A 13941-nucleotide genomic window follows, 5' to 3' on the forward strand; every position below is an offset into this window, starting at 1 on the left:
TGGACTTGCTTCTCCTAGGGAAGAGCCTCATTAAGGTTAGCAAGGGGCTTGTTCCTGGGAAGTTCTAAGGACCGCCTGGGGCTGCCACATAAGGAACTCCCCTTCTCTCATTTTGTCTCCGGTAAGTTGTTATTGATCTGTACATGATGTTTCTCTTTCTTACCAGCCGTGGGAATGGGCCATCCTCTGGCATCACTGTTGCCTTGAACGTTGCCATCACCACCGTTGTCATGAAGTCATGACAGCAGCACCATTGGCTCTGGTTTACTGGGTGTCTACCATGGACAGTAGTAGGGCTAGACATTTAGTATACTCCAGGGCTACTGCGGGGATTAACTGAGGTATGAAGCATCTATAACCCCATGGTCCAATAGGGTAGCCACTAGCCATGTGTGCCTACTGAGACATACATTTTAATTAAAGTTAAATAAAGAAAAAATTCAATTTATCGTGCACAGTAGCCACATTTCAAGTGCTCAGTATGTGCTCATGGCTGATGTAGCTGGCAGTGAAGATGTGGAACATTGTCATCATCACAGAAAATTCTTCCACAGCGCTGATCTAGATAGAACAGGATTCAGTCCGCTGTGGCTTGTGGATCCATGGACTGAATTCGTACACACGGAATTTTGTGGGAACACAGCTGTGCCTATTTGTTTATGCCTTGTCTATGGCTGCCTTTGTGCTACAAGGATGGAATTGAGTAGTTGTGACAGAGACTATGTGGCCTGCAAAACCTAAAATACTCAGTCTCCTATCCTTGAAGAAAGTTTGTCAGCCTCTGGTCTAGAACATTGCCTGGCTCTTGGTAAGGTTAAGTACATGTTTGGAACTTTTTATTTATTGAAAATAATATACATTTTGTTCTCCACATAATCTTTTAAAGTAAGTATTGTTATCCCTGTCCTAGAGATGAGAAAACTGGGACTGGAATTCTGTACTGTCACTTCCAGGGGGCAAACACCTCATGAGGTTTTTTTTTTTTTGGCAGTCTTGCTCTGTCTCCCAGGCTGGACTGCAGTGTCGCGATCTCAGCTCACTGCAGTCTCTGCCTCCTGGGGTTCAAGTGATTCTCCTGCTTCAGCCTCCCCAGTAGCTGGGATTATAGGTACCTGCCACCTCGCCCGGCTAATTCTTGTATTTTTAGTAGAGATAGGGTTTCATCATGTTGGCCAGGCTAGTCTTGAATTCCTGATCTCAAGTGATCCACCCGCCTCGGCCTCCCAAAGTGCTGGGATTACAGGTGTGAGCTACCATGCCTGGTCTCATGAGTCTTGTTGATCACTTACCTCCTTTTGTTCTTCCAACTTCAGTTTCAGGTTCAGGGGGTACATGTACAGGTTTGTTACATGGGTAAATTGCATGTCACTGGAGTTTGGTGTACTAATGATTTCATCACCCAGGTAGTGAGCATAGTACCTGATAGTAGTTTTTGATCCTCACCTTCCACCCTCAAGGAGATCTCAGTGTCTGTTGTTCCCTTCTTTGTGTCATGAGTGCCTGATGTTTAGCTCCCACTTATAAGTGAGAATATGCAGCATTTGGTTTTCTGTTCCTGTGTTAACTCACTTAGGATAGTGGCCTCCAGCTGCATCCATGTTGCAGCAAAGAGCATGGTTTCATTCTTTTTTATGCCTGCGGAGTATTCCATGGTGTTTATATACCACATTTTCTTTATCCCATGCACCGTGGATGGGCACCTCCGTTGATTTCTTGTCTTTGCTATTGCATCACTTACTCTTGAATCTGGAGCAGTGCCTAGCACATAATAGACATTCAGGACATGTTTGTTGAGCAATGAATGGATGAGTTAGGAATCAATTACATATAAATCAATAATCAATAATCATCAATGATGAATTTCTATGAACAAATATGAAAATTAGATCAGCCCCATTGTAGAGATGAGGAAACAGCCCTGTAGAAGGAAAGTGCCTCATCAAAATGCAACATCGCTGTGAAAGTGTAGACTTGGAGCTCCAGCTGAAGTCATCTGTGTATTTTCTAAGCTGTCCCCTCTACCATCCTGCCTTCTCCAGGAGCTGCCAAAGTGCAGCGCTGATGCCTCCTCTCTCTGTCCCACAGCCTGACTTTTGTTCAGCTCCTGCTTCTCTTCTTCACCAACTGCCAGCTTCAGCTGCTTTGTGGCACCCTTGGGCTTGAAGCTTCATTTCTGGTGCTGTGGCACCACAAAGCTCTGCCCCAGTGTCAGTTGAGTCCAAGTAGGTCAGCCAAGTTTGAATGATCTCTCTCTTGGCCACTTCAGTCTATGAAGCCGGAGTTGAGACCATCTGTGATTTTACACATTCGTTACAGCAAAACCAAGAGGGCCATGGGGTAAGAGGGCCATTAAGCTAGAGGCTGAGCAAAACTCTGCTCTTGAAGCACCTTCTGAGATGGCTTCTCATGGAACGTCTGCGCAAAGTGGCTTCACATCCAATTAAGTCAAAGATGCATTAAATGAATCCAGTTTGTAACTGCTTCCAGCCATGAAGTCACAGTTCCATCTCTTGCCCTGGGAGGGGCTTCTTTCAGGCTCTGAGGACTGGAGCCCTGGAGACTTTATTGCCTTACAGTTTCCTCCTCTACCATCAGATGTTTCTTTTTCATGTGTTCTGGCCTGGATTTGAATAGACTGCCTGGATTTGAATGCTGCCTTCACCTCTTTCTGGTGCGTAATCTTGGACAAGTTACCTTCTTTCTCAGTGCCTCAGTTTCGTCTTCAGTACAATAAGGATAATAATAAGACCTACCACATAGCTGTAGAGAGGATTAAAGGAGCCAATATGTGGAAAGTATTTACAACAGTGTACTGCATAGTAGCTTTTCTATAAGTGATTATTATTATTATCCCTTCGAATCTAAAATCCCTCTAATTTGTTTCAGAGGAGCAAGGATTGTGTCTCGCCTGCCTTTAAATCCCTTTAAGTTGGGTGTCTCAAGCCCAACCATCTGCAGGAGACTAGAAGGGGACTTACATGAGTGAATTGAATCAAGTGTGGATTTCTGTGGACTAGAGAATGCAAGGCTGTCTGAAAGGGGAACTATTCCTTATTCATGCATCACATATACACTGGTGTGCCAAGCACTGTTCTGCATCTGGGGACACAGCAGAGAATGAACCGGGCAAAATTCCCTGCCCCCTTGGAGTTGATGTTGTAGTGGACTAAGCTCTGATGACTCTGTTGCTGCGTGAGAATGTGGGCCCACTGCTGACAAAACTTCTGATTTTTCTGTAAGAAAAGCCGGAAACCTGGATTTGTAAAAACCGTGAACTCTCCTAGCTTAAGAATTGGCAGTGGTTTCCATTTTTTTTTTTTTTAAAGCACAGTACATGCTGTGAACCCAAGAGCCAGTTTGCAGCCCCTGCCTTAAGACACTCCTCTAATTGCTCTGGGAGGAGGCCTGTCTCTGCCCTGCAAATCAGCAGCTGGTCGGATTTCAAGGTCGTTGGCGTGGAGGGCGCCTCCTCCCTCTCCTGCGTGGAGGTTATTGTGGCTTTTTCTGCCCACAGAGCAGATGACGCTGCCACCAGGCAGTGAGTTCGAATATTCCTTCTCTTATCCTTCCTTTTGGATGGTGGCCTTGGCTGGGTTCCCAGCCCCCTGACAGCAGAAGACAAAAGGATGGAAGCAGCTTCCTCATAGTCACCCACGGGGGTGATAGGGTGGTGATGGTGATGTGGAGAAAATGCATTGGGTCAGGACAGCCGCCTTTGAAGCCAGAAAATTAATGATCTCTGTTGCCTGAATCTTTTCAAAGTGGAGAAGTGATTTAAAAGCTTGTGTGGGAAGAATTGAGAATGGGATTGAGAAAAGAAGTTTAGGTTGCTATCAGGAACAATTCCTAACAGCAGGAGGTTTTTGGAGAGGCAGTGGTGAAATTCCTTGGAAATTTTTGTGTGGTGTCTTTTTTTCTTTTTTCTTTCTTTCTTTCCTCTTTTTTGTTTTTGTTTTTCTTTTTTTGAGATAGAGTCTCATTCTGTCACACAGGCTGGAGTGCAATGGCACAACCCCGGCCCACTGCAACCTCCACCTCCCAGGTTCAAGAGATTCTCCTGCCTCAGCCTCCCGAGTAGCTGGGACTACAGGCACCCGCCACCATGCCCAGCTAATTTTTGTATGTTTAGTAGAGACAGGGTTTTGCCTTGTTGGCCAGGCTGGCCTTGAACTCCTGACCTCAGGTGAGGTCCACCTGCCGTGGCCTTCCAAAGTGTTTGGATTATAGGCGTGAGCCACTGCGCCAGGCCTTTTATGGTGTCTTTGAAGTGCTTGTTTAAATTTACATGTGGTTGCCTCTCAGTGGGGTGCATGCTCTCTGGTTTTCCCCAAGCCCCACCACTCCCTGTTGTGCTTTACCCACTTGCTTGACTTAGTTATGCTTACTGGCCTGGCCTTTGTGGGTCTTTGAGTTTGTGCCCTCTGCTCTGAAGGAAGCATGCTTGAGATGATGGAATCTAGGTTCAAACCTACCTGCCCTATCTGCCCTTTACTGACTTGTGTGACTGTGGACAAGTTCCTCCACCCCTGAGGTTGTTAGGACCCTGCAGGAAATAGAACCATTCAGGTGGCTGCAAGAAGAAAGTTTCATGAAAGGACTATTTAGGGAGACTTGGGCAAGGTTAAGATTACAAATAAGGAATGTGGAAGCACCTAGGGCCTTGCAACAGCAGGAGGCGGTTACCGTCTGTAAAGAGGAAGAAGCAAGCGGAGGGAATAGTTTGGAGTCTATTGAGAGCTGGGGCTAAGAAGGAAGGCGTCGCCAGCAGGAACCATGGTCCTGGAGCGATGAACCGCTTCCCAAATAGCAGTACCGAGGCAGGGAGGAAGAGGGGGAAGAAATACCCCAGCTTCTCTTCACCTCTCCCATTGCCTGTTGGCCTCACCCACTGGCTGAACCCAGCTGGAAACCAGAAGGACCAGATGATGAATTCTGTAAGGGTCAGCCTTTTGGGGCTCAGCTCACAGCAGAATCAGAGAGAAAAAAATGGATCTGAGAGGTGAAACAAGGAACAAGCAGCACGTAACTCTCAGCTTCCCTACCTTGAAAGTGGAGGAGAATGAGATAACTGACCTTGGAAGGTTATTGGGTGGCTCATGTACTCTCAAAGGGAAGGGCCTGGTCAATATTAAGTACTCATAAATGCTGAGATTCAGTGTGGGTTTCAAACCGTTTCTAGGAGCTAAAGGTCCTGAGAAAGGGGTTCAGTTTCAGTATCAAGAGACATTCTCAGGTGGGCAGATCTCTTGAAGCCAGGAGTTCGAGACCAGCCTGCCCATCATGGTGAGACCCCATCTCTACTAAAAATACAAAAATTAGCTGGATGTGGTGGTGGGTGCCTGTAATCCAAGCTACTCAGGAGGCTGAGGCAAGTGAATTGCTTGAACCTGGGAGGCGGAGGTTGCAGTGAGCTGAGATTGCGCCACTGCACTCCAGCCTGGGCGACAGAGTGAGACCCTGTCTCAAAAAAAAAAACCAAAAAGACATTCTCCTCCTTACCCTGCAGTGGGGCCCACTGGGAATGGTTGCATCTTCCATGGGGAGTTTAAAGTGAATGTGTAGTGGCTAAGAGCAAAGACCCTAGAACCAAGTAGGTGGACACTGTGGTAGTCCATCAGTGTGGTAGACACTGATCTTTCTGTTACTATAGATTAATGGCCTTGCACAGTATGCACTATTTTGTGTCTGCCTTCTTTCACTTAAAATAATGTTTTTGAGACTCACGCATGCATGTGCCTGTATTGGAGTCTATTGAGAGCTGGTTTCCAGTCCTGATTGCCACTGACAGTCAAGTTACTTAACTTTTCATGCCTTGTTTTCTCATCTGTAAAATGAGGATGTTAGTAGTTTCTACCTCATCGGGTTCTGAGGATTAAAATGAGTTAATCTACGTAAAGAGCTTAACACAGTGTCTAACACATAGTAGACAATCAATAGATGTTAGCTATTGTAATTGCCATCATCGTCATCATCATCATCATTATCATCATCATCGTCACCATCTCCATGGATCAGCTCAAATCAAAACTGACCCATTGTCAATAGAAAAATTCTCTGTGGATGAAGTCCATGCCACCAGGCCTCTCGGGAACTTCATTGATCATACCATTATCTTCTCATCCTCCCACAGATATGATATTTCAGGGAGTGATTGATAGGTGTGTGTGTGTGTACGTGGGGAAGGGTGGGCTTGTGCCTGACTCCAGGGACAGAGTGCTTTGTTATGCAGAATAGCTTGCCTGTCATCCCACTACAGGCCCCTTCCTTGAAAAGTTCCAGGCTATTTTTGAGCCCTCATGGCTCACATGTTCCTTTCTACATCATGTCAATGCCAGTACAGAAAAATTGAAACCTTTTGGCAGCGTCTAAAGCAAAAGAGATTTCAAAGTGCATGGAGGATGAGTGTTGCTCGAATGACAGGGTATTAAAACGTGACAAGAAGGCTGAGTTAAGAGACTGCAGGCAGCTTGTGTGTTTGTATTTGGACCTTGCTGGATTTCTTGGGAAATCAGTGGAGTTGTCCAAGGTTAATGTCATCTCCAAGAAGGCACCAAAGGGTAGTAACACTCCTTCACCCTCATTTGTACATACACTCTGCAAGAGCGGAAGATGATGCAGCCAGTGGAGTGGGCGGTTGTCCCAGAGCACCACCTGGGCTCTGAGCTACAGGATTCTGCAGGGGGAAGCACCTGAGGACAGAGTGAGGTGTGTTGGTGCCACCTGGGAGCTCCAGGCTTTTGTGTGCTGATGTGCAGGCAGATACTGGAGCCAGACCGAATTGTGTGCGAGTGAAGGCACCAAACCCTCACCTTTTTTACTTTCATTCAGCCTTCCCATTTTTCTTCAAAGGGCAGAATATGACTTTGGAGTCAGGTAGACTTGAGTTCAAATCCCTCTTCTTCTTCAGTGAGTAGCTAAATCTTTCCAATGCTTTATTTAAAAGGAATCATGATCACACTTTCAGGGTTGTTGAGAGGTTTAGAGACTGTGGTGTTACAGGGCCCCTGGGGCTCAAAAGGTGTTTGCTGAACCCCTGTCTTGTGTTAAATAGTCACAATGGTCCCAAGGGGAGGATGAACAGGTAGCACTGCCATTTCATAAACAGGTGACTGAGGTGCAGAGTGGCTTATCCATAATGACACAGGAGGTGAATGCTGGAGCTGGATTGAAGGCTGAGTCATTGGACTCTCCTCTGAGGCAGGCAGTACAGAGTAGTGGTCAGGGCTTGACCAACCTCTAGAGTCCATGGGCAGATTTTCTGGGCCTCTGGCTTAGTTTTCCTCATGCATAAATGGAATGTGGGGATTATAGTAGATGTACTTTCTATGGTTGTGAAGGTTACATATACATGAGATAATTCTATAAATTCTTAGCATGTGCTTGAGTTACAGTAAATATGCAATGAAGTATTCACTATTGTTTTAGTATTATTTTTATTAGAAGCAGCGGCAGTAGTTACCATCATTGTCACCATCTCCATGGATCAGCTCTAATCAAAACTGACCCATTGTCAACAGAAAAATTCCCTGTAGATGAAGTACATGTTGTAGGTGTAGCGGGCAATCGTGATCGCCATCAGAAATTCATATTGGGGTTTGGTTTACAAGTGTTGGCCTCTGGGAGTGTTTCCTACGTGCTCCTTCTCTCCTCCCCTTTGAGGACGGATGGTGTGATGGTTCCTCTCCATTCGGTCCCTCCTCTGGGACCAGCATTCTCCTCCCTTCTTTGTCCTGCTCTGTGTCCCAGGAGGTAGACCCCTGTGGACTGTATCTCCTGGACTCCCTTGCTGGTTGACTTTTGTCTGAGTTAAGCCAAAGGGAAGGTGGCAGCAAGAGACAAGAGGGTGGGAGGAGAGAGAGTTTGGGGTATTTCCACCTGCAGCTCCCTCTGTCCATCTCTGGCCCCGCTCTGTGATGCTAGCCCCTGTGAGGTTGCCCGTCTCTCAGGGTTTCCTCTCTTACTTGCCTCTGTTACGTCATTTCATGGGACTATACCTTTAGCTTTAGGTGCAGAACAGTTTTCCACAGTTAAATGTCTTTAATTGAACATCTAGAATGCAAAACATATTATAAGATAATGTGTTGGATTGTTTTCCTTTAAAAAATGGTACAACCACTTTGCAAAACAATGGCAGTTTCTTATTAAGTTAAACATAGAGTTACAGTATGATACAGCAATTCCACTCCTAGGTATTTATCCAAGAGGAATTAAATTGTATGCCCACACAAAAAATGAATGAATAAATTAAGACTTATAAATGAATGTTCATAGCAGCTTTATTCATAATAACCAGACACTGTTAAAAAAACCCAGAATATTGATCAGTAGATGAATGGATAAGCAAACTTTAGAATAATCATATAATGGAATATTATTCAGCAGTAAAGATGAACTAACTGCTAATACAGACAAGTGCATGCGCGAGTCTCAAAAACATTATTTTAAGTGAAAGAAGGCAGACACAAAATAGTGCATACTGTACGAGGCCATTAATCTATATAGTAACAGAAAGTGGATCAATGTCTACCACAGGCTGGGGGTGTGTACAGGGAAACTTTTTAGGTGGTGCCCATGCTCTGTATCTCAATTTTGGTGGTACATGGGTATAATACATTTGTATTTTCTTATATCAAAGTATGCCTCATGAAGTTCAGGTATATGAAAATTTGTATTTGCTTTATTATATTAAAATATCAGAGAATGCAAAATTGTAAAAAGAAAAAGAAATCCTGAAAGTCCTTTTAACTAGAGACAACCACCACCATCCACATTTTATCTATTTCCTTTCAGTTTTTAATTTTTTCCTGTACTTAGGTTTTCCCCTTCACTGTCTTATTTAAATAAAAAAGAAAGCAAATGGAAAGTCTCCCATACGAAGGCCTTTTTGCTATGAGTTTACCTTGTCTAAGGGCATCTAGCATGATGGTGAGAAGGTTTTGTCTTGTATAACTAAAATGTATTGGGAGGAAATGAAAATGTTTAGCCTGGTGAAGGGGAAACACTGGGGAGAAAAGTGAGGGAGAGTGTGGTCTACAGTCGTGAGCTTTAAATCACAACCAATCAGCCAATTAAATACTGAGCTCCTGTTATATGTCAGTATTAGGAAGACAGTAGTGAACAAAACATATGGCTCCTCTGATTTAATGGACTTAACAGTCTGGGAGGGAAAGATATTTTTATTGTTTGCAACAACAATAGCAATAGCTAATATTTATGATGAGCTAGTGCCTGTTATGGTGTTAAGGTTTAGTTTTTTCTTTTAGTGTTTTTAATGTGTTGTCACATTTAATCCCAGCAACTCCATGAGTAGGGACTCTTTTAATTCTCATTTCATGGTTGAAAATAATAAAGTGGCTTGGAGATGTTAAGTCAAACGGGGTCATACAGTGAGCATGTTAAACCTAGACTGGCAGGTCAGTACGGAAGTGATATTTAATCCTCAATGAAATGATTTTTTTCTTTTTAATTTTTATTTTTACTGAGACAGAATCTCACTCTGTTGCCCAGGCTGGAGTGCAGTGGCACAATCTTGGCTCACTGCAACCTCCACCTCCCGGGTTCAAGTGATTCTCCTGCCTCAGCCTCCCAAGTAGCTGGGATTACAAGCACCTGCCACCACGCCCGGCTAATTTTTGTATTTTTAGTAGAGACGGGAATTTCACCATGTTAGCCAGGCTGGTTTCTAACTCCTGACCTCAGGTGATTCACCTGCCTCGGCCTCTCAAAGTGCTGGGATTACAGGCGTGAGCCACTGGGCCCGGCCTCTTTCAGTGTTTTTAATGTGTTGTCACATTTAATCCCAGCAACTCTATGAGTAGGTACTCTTTTTATTCCTACTTTATGGTTGAAAATAACAAAGTGACTTGGAGACATTAAGTCAAATGGGAACATACAGTGAGCATGTTAAACCTAGATTGGCACGTCAGGACAGAAGTGATATTTAATCCCCAAGAAAATAATATATGTTTTTCTTATTTTGAGACAGGGTCTCACTCTGTTGCCCAGGTTGGAGTGCATTGGCATGATCATGGCTCACTGCAGTCTCGACCTCCTGGGGTCAAGTGATCCTTCCACCCCAGCTACCTGGGTACAGGCATGCACCACCTTGCCCTGCTACTGTTTTGTGTTTTTTGCAGAGATGGGGTTTTGCTGTGTTCCCCAGGCTGGTCTCAAACTCCTGGGCTCAAGCAATTCACCTTTCTTGGCTTCCCAAAGTGCTGGGATTACAGGCGTAAGCCACTCTGCCCAGCTGGAAATGATATTTAATCTGATATCTGAAGGATGATAGGAGTTAAACAAGAATCTAGTATCAGAGACCAGATATATGAGGTCTCATATATATATATTTGCTCAGGGCAGGGGGCTGGTTTTGGGTGATAATTAGGGGCTAGACTGAACAGAATTAGTGTTTGGAAGTGAGTGGTGGTGGTGGTGAGGGAGGAGAGAAGGGTGAGTCCCAGGGTAAGGGATGCAGGCACATCCTGAGAAATGAGGTAGAAGAGTGAGAACTTGGCTTGGGGCATGTTCTGTTCATCTGAATGGTGGTGCTGAGGAGACAGGTGGACAGAGAGGTGTGGGGTTCAGGGAGGAGCACAGGACTGAGAGGGACCAGCAGGAATAGAATTCCTGAAGTCCCTTGGATTGACAAGATGCTTCCGTGAGAGAGAGTCCACAGGGTAGAGATCAGCACCTAGGACAGAGCCTCGAGAACTTCCTCTAGGATAGGGAAGGGCTGGAGAACAGGAGGAGGAGCCAAGGAGAGGAGGAAGGGGCCAAGAGGGCAGGATCAGGACTGAGGCAGGCCGACTTCTGCGCAGTTGAAGAACTCTAATGTCAGAGCTGTCCTTAGGAGGCAGAGAGCCCCTCATCCTGGAAGAGTGCAGGGAGCTGCTTGGTGACCATCCTTTGGGGATGTCATGGAAAAGATATTTGCATCAATCTGGGGTGAGATTAGGTGTCTGGATTGGTTCAGGTTGTTTTATCATTTGTAAGCACACAAAAGAACTCTAGTTATCTAAAGGAAAAAAAAACTGGAAATATTATGGGTTGGCACACGAGTGGTGCCAGGCCTCAGAGAGTACAGGGCCCAGGGTGGCTCTGGGGATCTGGGTGGCAGGAGCGAATGGATGACCTTCACAGGGCAACACCATCGGGAGGAATCAGCTCCAGCTGTTTTCTGTCCTTGTGTTTCTTCGCCCAAGAATCAAATCCCAGGGAGAACAGTGTGATTCCCCAATGTTGTGAGGTTCAGTCATGTGCAAGGGGAAAGCCGGGCACCTCGATTGACAGCCCCACCAGGACTGCATACCGTGGAGAAAGGATGGCTTCCCAAAGAAAAACAACATTCCAGCTACCAGAGAAACGGGAGTGGACGCTGGGCAGGCAAAGCCAACAGACACTTTTTGTAGTCTCCATGGTCCTGTGTATGATTCAGTGATTTTTGCAGTATTCACTTAGCAAGTCATTCCTCCTTGCAGAATTGTTGCTAGTGTTTTTCCTGGCTGGGGATTAAGCTTTTTCCATTTGCCTATTTTAGAGTGAGTTGGGGGCCTGGGATTGACACGCATTTGTCTCTAGGCTTCAAGGTAGCCCAGAGATTATGCCACCTCAGGAGGCACAATTTGGTGGCTGTCACTCCTTGTCATGTCAACAAAGGGTGTGGCTTGTGGCTCTGTGGCCTCTGCTTTACCAGCAAGGGGAGGATGCTGGTAGTAGCAAAGGGTCTAAATCGCTGTTGCATCAGCGAGGTGGATGTGTCTATCCTAAAGGCACCTACTGAGAAGATGCCCAAGTAACAGACACTCATGGGCACAGTAGACCTGTCAAACCTCATAGTTCCTGGCTGACTCTCTTTGGGTGACCTGAGTCACACGCCCACGCCTGAACACCCACTGAAACTCCTAGGTGCATTACGTCTTCTGCAATATCTAAAGGAATTAAGGGAAGGATGAAACTCTGTATCTCAACTTTCCTGAATTCACCAGTATGGACTGATGGAATTGAGTGCTAGTAACACCAAGCTCCTAAATAATAATAATAAAGGCTTACTTATAGGAACGTACGAAGCACAAGAGAAATAAGGGCCCCCACGGCCCACCCTTCAACTTCTCACATTTGGTTTGTTAGTCAGGACTCCTTTGGTCACAAGAGACAAAAAAAACAATTCAAGTTGGTTTAGGAAAAGAGGCATTTATTGACTTGTACAGAGGAGTTGAGAGTTCTTTAGGTCTGGCTGGATTTAGGTGCTCCAGCATGGTCATGGGGCATCTCTTGGCTCAGCTTTTCTCTGTGTTGGCTTCATTCTCAAAAAAACTTTTCCTTGGTGATGGTAAAGATGGCAGATGCAGCACTTTGGGAGCCTGAGGCAAGGGGACCACTTGAGGCCAGGAGTTCGAAACCAGCCTGGTCAACCTAGTGAGACCCCATCTCTACAAAAGAAAAAAAAATTCAGGTGTAATGGTGTGCACCTGTAGTAGCTACTAGGGATGTTAAGTGGGAGTTGCATGAATCCAGGTGCTCGAGGTTGCAGTGAGCCATAATCGCACCATTGCACTCCACCTTGGGTGACAGAGTGAGATTCTGTCTCAAAAAAACCCACAAAAACCGCCCCCCCAAAAACGGATGGCAGATGCAAATTTATTCCCTACCAGTTTAACAACTCTGCTGGAAAATAAACCCTCTTTCCTAATAATTCCAGCAAAAGTCCTGAAGCTGATTCTCTTTGGGTGTCCTGAGTCACACGCCCATGCCTGAATCCCCACTGTGGCCCAGGTCCCATGTCCACCCTTAGAGCCAGAGGATGAGGGCAGCCTTAGCTGGCCCACACAATCAGTGAGCCAGTGAAGAGCGATTCCTCACAGGAGAAGCATGGAGAATGGGTGCTGTCAGGAAGAAACAAGACATGCCACCACACTTGGTTTTGGGGTTAGGCCTGCTTCTGGTCTGAGCAATCTGCTGCTGGATATGGCTGGTGAGTGAAGAGATATTGATGTGTCATCCCCTTAGACCATGGCATTGTGTCCTGCTCTCTGCATCTTTGGGGGCCTGATCAAAAGCAGGAAGTCATGGGGTCAAGGACAGTCTCCATGTGCCACCCAAACAGGAAGGATGTCCCCAGCAGGTGTTCTGCTCAGGGTCTGGCTCTCCCAGGGTTGTTACTGCAGAGGGAAGGGTAGGGGCAGCTTTCTTCTGGTGGATTTATTTACTTCTCAGTCCTGTTCTTTTCCTCATGTTGGCTCAACTGTTTTATCTTGCTTAGTTAAATAAATTTGGTGACATTATAAAGGAAAACAGTCTTTTCCGGCAGTTGCTGACCACTGCAAAGTTATTGCTCTTTCTTTTGTTTTTCCTTTTTAGTGCTGGGCTGTGAATAAGCAAATGAAGTTTGCTATCTCTTCCTCCCCTCTTCCAGGAAGAAATAATCACCATCAGAACTTTAAGAGTTTCCCATAAGACTGGGCAAATTAGAGGAAGGCCCTCTATACAGTGGAACAGATGCAGTTGTGCAAACAGAATGGGGTCATTCTCTACATATGGAGATGGAACAGACCCTCCCAGATGTGTTAGTGTGGGGAAAAGCAGGTGGTGGAGGTGCGTTCAGAGTAGCAGTGTTCAGCTCTCCCAAGCACATTCAGATCACCCAGGAGCTTTTAAAACATACTGATGCCTGCCCACCACCCTCTCCTCACAGCCCCATTAAATCAGAATCTCTGGGAGTGGGACCTGAGCACTTTTCATTTTAAAAGCTCCCTGGTGACTCCTGGGGAGCCAGGACTGAGAACTAGTGCTGTAGAATTGTATATGGGCAAAACAGCAGGGATCTAGATAAAAAAAGAAAACTGAAGTAGGGAATATCTCAGTCTGTACCTACAGATAGCCTCACACATGTGGTCGCGCATACAGAAAACGTCTCTAGAAGGATACACAGGAGACTGGAAAGAA

At 45.5% G+C, this 13941-nt stretch overlaps 1 protein-coding gene across 4 annotated transcripts in view; it reads left to right on the plus strand.

Moving 5' to 3' along the window:
• The window catches only part of PRKCB (protein kinase C beta), a 380988-nt gene that overhangs the window by 128206 nt on the left and 238841 nt on the right, over positions 1-13941 (plus strand). The gene's annotated exons all lie outside the window — the stretch shown is intronic.

The sequence above is a fragment of the Pan troglodytes genome, chromosome 18 (genome assembly GCF_028858775.2).
Source record: "Pan troglodytes isolate AG18354 chromosome 18, NHGRI_mPanTro3-v2.0_pri, whole genome shotgun sequence".
In the NCBI taxonomy this organism is placed as follows: domain Eukaryota; kingdom Metazoa; phylum Chordata; class Mammalia; order Primates; family Hominidae; genus Pan; species Pan troglodytes.